Source organism: Lottia gigantea, assembly GCF_000327385.1.
Source record: "Lottia gigantea unplaced genomic scaffold LOTGIsca_126, whole genome shotgun sequence".
Classification (NCBI taxonomy): Eukaryota; Metazoa; Mollusca; class Gastropoda; family Lottiidae; genus Lottia; species Lottia gigantea.
Genome location: NW_008707351.1, coordinates 998,901 through 1,005,348, shown reverse-complemented (window position 1 = coordinate 1,005,348; position 6,448 = coordinate 998,901).

Below are 6,448 nucleotides of genomic sequence, written 5' to 3'. Positions count from 1 at the left end.
CACAAAATCTGAAATCATATTAAAGACTATTTAGGTTGATTTCATATACTATACTTCTCGTCCATTGGGCGAGTTATCTTTTTTTATTTCAGATCAGAATAAGAACAGAAGAAAACCCAATAACAAGACCCTTAATCCTAATTTCTAAATAAAGTGTCTGCTCCACCCTAGGCCTGTACATTTGGGAGAATCAAACCCTCCCTTTCCCGAAATTTAATTAAAGCCATGTTACAGATATTACTCATCACTATCCAGTATAAAATATGATGTTACATCTTTATGAAATTTTGGTATTCATTGGGTGTGGCCATGGGAGAAAGATGGGGTCTGGCTTTGAACTGAAAATTTCGACTCCAGATAGGCTTGTAAAAATGGTAAAATTTGCAAATTTCCACGGCGACCTGTCAAACTTTTGGTACCTTTAATCAAAGTTGTGACAATAATCAATGGAGGTCAGAAGGTTTTTTTTTTGCTGAATCAATCGCAAGGTCCACAAGTTAAGCTCTATCAGCTGGTACAGTTATAATCTAGATTACTTGCAAGCAATTACGATTAAGATTTTATTTTATATTGTTTTTAGTCTATTATATATTAATGGACTGTACACCATGCTGTAAGCATAAAATAATTAAATAATTATGAATCTTGATAAATTACCTCAGTAGTAGTTCCCTGGTCCATTTTACTGGTATCAATATGAAGTAATGTCTTTAGAGATATTTTACTCTGAAAAATAATGAGAAATATTTCTGTTTTTAAATAAGAATTAAGAAAAAGGGATTATTACTTACATTACTACACATAGTTGTTTCGTATAGCGATGGATTAAATAATTTAATAATAATTATGAAACATTGGAATATGTTCGGTAACAAATCCAGTTATAACCTTTTCAAGATGTCGCAAATAGTTTGCTTGTTATTTTGATATAAACTTCTTGTTAAAATCTTTGTAATTTTCTGAATGAATCACATGTTGNGAATTTGTTTAGCCCTGCTTTAGGGGTGCTTTTATTGGTATAATATAGTATGAAAACTGAACACAATTTAAAGAAGAATTTCATCAGATCATAACAAAAACTGCAGAAAAAAAAACTTTGAAATTGTCATTTAAATCATATCAGATGCTATTTTAAACTGACTAAGAACGCATTCCTTCATTATATTCAAAGACTAACCCTGAAAATTTCTAGCACTACCAGTTCCTGAGACATTATTATCGTGACAAAATCACATCCGTTCAACACGTCCGAGATACTGGTAGGGTTAGATTTGTCGAGATCATAAAGAATCAGTACAGTATCGGGTTAATAAGAACTTATACCTTCAGTACATTAGACACATTGTTTGTGCCATGTAAGTGCTATTTGTATACAGCCAATCACAGGACTCGACAGAAAGTTTGTGAACACAAAGCCATAATGCTTACAGTCTTTCTTTCGAGGGTTCTAATTAACTGTATTAGCTGGCGTATATAATAAAAAAGTATAATAAAATATTAGTGGTTATTACAGTCAAGATATAAATACGAGGTTCGTAATAACTTGACATTATGAAGATGATTAAGAACAAGCTAGTGTCATTTTATACAAACCGCTTCGTGTAATATACTGCCTTGTATCAATAAATATCCCATTTCTGTGATAAACATCAATGTGAATATGACGTAGACGGAGTACATTCCCAATGGCATAGATCCATAAGAAAGAGAATAAACTGCTAAACATATCGTAATAAAACTGCTGGTGAATAATGACGAGGAAAATGGCATGAAGAGATCGTCGACCTTTTCGACCATTCGACAAACCATTATATATCGTTTCTTGATTTTGACTATTGCAGTGAATTTAGAGCTTGTAACTTCGACCTTCTTCACTTCTTGATCACACCTACAGAATTCTCTTTTGATGGTGTTAACCAGTATGAGGTGCAGATATAAATAGGAAAATCGGTGTACGAAGTATGTAATTGACAGCAATAAGGTATACAGTGCGTTAATCCAGAGATAAACGTCATTTCCAAAGCTAGGTGAGTATATACAATATTTACCACTATGTGGATCATTTACAGCCACAAAGATAGTACAGAGTGTAATTACTACGGTTGCACTAATAATACAATTCTTTTTAACATTGTTAAGCTGATTGTTCTTGATGTTGAAGTAAGGATCCGAATTTATTTCATTCCAAGTTGATATACACGAATTCAATTTCTTCGGAAAATAAATAATTCCAAGAATAATGGTCAAAATTCCATGACACGAAGCTATGACGACAGTGAAAAAGAGTCCAAGTTTTTCTATTGTCGAGCTCTCATCTATAACGTAACACCATATTCCTTTCTGCAATGTCCAGATCCATATACTTAATTGGAACACCAGATAAAGTACAAAAACAATAACGTTTTTCTTTGTTATCTGGAAAGACTTACATGCCCCCGTTAGTGACAAAAATATTATCAAAGGTTTCAACTTTGATTCAATGTCCGCCATTATTTCTAAGATTACTGCTGTAAGTTAAACAATACACTGGTAAACCTATTCAATTCTCTATTAGTATTAATGGACTCTCTTTCAACTCGTTTATGGATTGGTGTTTATCATTAAACCAAATGAAAGTAACAATGTCATTGAAAAACTGAATACATACTGGTAGTTTTGTCAGTTCGGACATCTGAACGGGCGACAACCATCATTAGCATGGAATCGCATCTATTTTGAGTGCCCTGGTTATCCTGAAAAAAAGGTTCTATCATACTCTAGGTCATAAGCGAGATCCATATGTACCTCAGTAGTGAATTCGAAAGTCTCGGGGTGAAATTTGGAAAGAGGGAGAATTGAGAGTGAATTATATTAAAATAGTTGATTAAATGGGAATTATCCCTTACTGGGTATTAGCACAAATGGACCTAAATTTCTTCCCGTACAGTGCAAACGATTTATCATGAAAGTTCTTTGAAAGTTGTGTATTTGGCATCAATTTACGCAATTCAAATTTCAAATAGACATCTGTGTTTCTTGTAATTCCACTAAAACTAAGTATCACTAAACACTAAGGGCTTGTGATAAAGTATATTTTGCGATTAGTGACGTCTTCTTAGTTTTAGCTGAATTTCAGGACCCACAGACGTTAGACTGAAAATTGGAATGGTGTAAATTGAAACTATCAGTGTCCACGATACACATAAAAATTAACCATCGCTTTCACTGCCTTGTATTGACGAATGAGTTCAGTATAATAAATCACAATATATATTGAAACAGTGTCAGTAATTGATGTTTAAATTACTAATAGATAACACATTAGTTTATTTCAATACAAAATAAGAATTAAATAAATATTGCCATTGAATAAGCCTCCATTAACAGTTCTCGGAATGTAGTTTGGATATGAAAACAATTTTTTTATTCTCTTTCAGCAAATAGATGGTTTCCATTACCCTGTGGAAATATAAGTCATATCTATTTTGTGGGCTTTTTTAACTTTTCATCCTATTGATTCTGAATAATTCTATCATCTGAACATTTGTGCTAAAACGTTCTCGCTTTTGGAATAAACAATTGATCGTTTTAAACGTTTAACGTACGTATGAATAGTGGTTTAATTGTATTTCTGAACAACTGTGATATGATAACAATGGTTTAGTTTTCGGGGAAGGGAGGGTTTTATTCTCTCAAATGTACAGGCCTAGGGTGGAGCAGACACCTTATTTAGAAATTAGGATTAAGGGTCTTGATATTGGGTTTTCTTCTGTTCTTATTCTGATCTGAAATTAGAAAAAATAACTCGCCCGATGGGCGAGAAGTATAGTATCTGTTATGTACTGATTGTTTTTAGTTTACTATGAACAATATTATCATTTAAGTTCTTATTTTTTGAATATGCAACTATCATTTTCTGCTTATAGACATGGGGGAATTTCTCTTGAAGGCTCTTATAGTGGGCATGAACTATCTTGCTTGCTCGATTGCTGGTTGTATTAAACGGGACAACAAAGGGTGCTATGCCTACATTATGATGAATATTTAGTCCTATAGGTCTTGCTGTATTCAATGTCTCAATCCAATGGGCTTCCCTAGATTGACGGAATTTGGTAGTTTCATCTTCGGGCAAGTCAATTTCTATACGCTCAATTGGGATTAGGGTGAGATCGTCTATTGAATGGTCGTCGAGGTTGAAATGATAAGAAACAGGCTTGTCTTTCTTTAATTTGATGTCTGACCTATGAGCATTAAAGCGAGTTCGTAAATTATTCTTAGTTTCTCCTACATATTGTTTGGGACATTTCTTGCATGAAATTAAATATATTACATTCGAATGTTAGATGTTCCTGGATCGGGTACCTTTTATTCGTAGAGTTGCTTACAAAATAATGAGTTTCTGATATAAAGGGACATGTTTTGCATCTACTGGACAAACATGGAGCACTTCTTAAACCTGGAGGTACTTCGGCATAAAGTCTGTTTTTAGCTGCTATCTGTGCCAAGGTGGAATTTTTTATGTTTCGTAAAAATCGTTTAGAGTACCCACGCTCTTTCAGTTTTAAGAAAACAATCGTACAGGCTTGGTTGAAATCAGAAGATCTTGTATAAATTCGATGAAATCGTAAAAGTCGTGACTTAATTATACCAGAAAAGGTATGTTGTGGATGAATGGAGCTCTTGTGCAAGAGTTGATGAGTATCAGTTTCTTTGAAATACACTTTAATATCCAATTTATTTGTTTCTGCTATGGAATCTCCCTTAAAGACTGTGGTATCGAGAAAGTCTATGCTTTTGTCACTCACGTTTGCGGTTAGTTTGATAGAAGGATGGTGGTTGTTGAGAATTTCAAAGAATTCCCAAAACTGTTTGATAGAATAAGTCCAAACCATAAAAATGTCATCCAAAAAGCGTCCGTAAAAAAGTGGGTCAAATGGACAGAGGGGCAACACCTCACGTTCCCACTCTGCCATGAAAAGGTTTGCGTACGAAGGGGCGAATCGTTTGCCCATTGCTGTCCCTGAAGTTTGTAAATATGTTTTACCATTAAATGTGAAATCGTTTCGACTAAGACAAATCTCTAAAAGCTGTAGAATTGCATCGTCGGGTCTGTTTGGATCTGGGTTTCTATTAAAAGCTTTACGAACTGCCGTTAGACCAGTAGTGGTATCGATATTGGTATACATAGAAGAAACGTCGATAGAAATTAAAATAGCATTAGAGGGAACTCGAAGATTTTTTATTTTATTGACAAAATCGGTTGTGTCTTTAAGGTAGGCGCGATGTCGACATGCTAGAGGTAGTAAGAAATGATCAATGTATTCTGACACTGCATATGACTCACTACCACAGTCAGATATAATCGGGCGGCCTTTAGGGATTTTATTCGAGATAAACCACTCCTTGGTTGGATTCTTATGGATTTTAGGCAAAGTGTACAAATGTCTCTCGCGACAATCAGGTTTGGCAGACAGATAGTCATATTGTTTCTGTTTGAGATAACTAGTTTTGACTAAATCGGCAAGAATATTGTTAATCATGTTAGCAGTTTCTTTGAAAATTGGTTTCGGTAAAATGGCATAATGTTTAGGATTATTCAGTTGATTCTCTGCTTCTGAAACGTAATCCTCCCTATTCAGAATGACACAACATGAACCTTTGTCACTCTTTTTAATAACAATGCTATCGTCTTAAGTAAGTTTAAGGCTTCACGTTCTACTCGTGTGAGATTAGGCTTTTCGTGTGTTATGGAAAGGTTCACTGTTTGGCTATTCATACTCGCAAATGCTTTCAATATTTCAGGATGGATGGCGGCCTGAGGGGGTGTCCACGTGGATTTAGGAATAAACATTGTTCTAGCACCATGTGGGGGGTGGTTTCGAAAAAAATATGTGCAGCTAAGATTTCGTTGAAATCGTTCAATGGATGGTCGGAGATAATTCAAGTTAGCTATCTTTGGTGTTGGAATAAATTTAAGTCCACGGTCTAAGATTGAATGCTGAAGGGGTGTGAGAATTTTGCGGCTCAAGTTAACTACAGTTTGGCCTAGTGGTGGCCTCTCAGTATTTTTATCCCCAGTAATTAGTTTAAAGACTGACTTGATGCTTGAAGCTGGTGTATCCAAAACAAATAAATGCTGTTTCTGGAGACCAATGAAGATTATCAACTGGTTCGAATTCTTCTTCGTAGGGTGGTAAGATTGTTGCGCTGTTGATACTGGACTCCATCATCATGCTGAGGTTCTGTTGTGCTTTCTTCGAGATTTTATTTGAAATGGGTATACATGTGAAGAGGATCTTGGAGTTTGGGAAGGTTTTGTTGGCTGTGGCGATTAATTTCTGGGCTTGGTTAAAGGAGGTCTTTGGTAGCTGATCACGGTTGTTGAGGCCTACATGAAGAATAATGGTAGTAGGTTTGGGATCATGGTCGTATGATTCCAGGATTGACTGTATGTGATGGATTTGGGCAC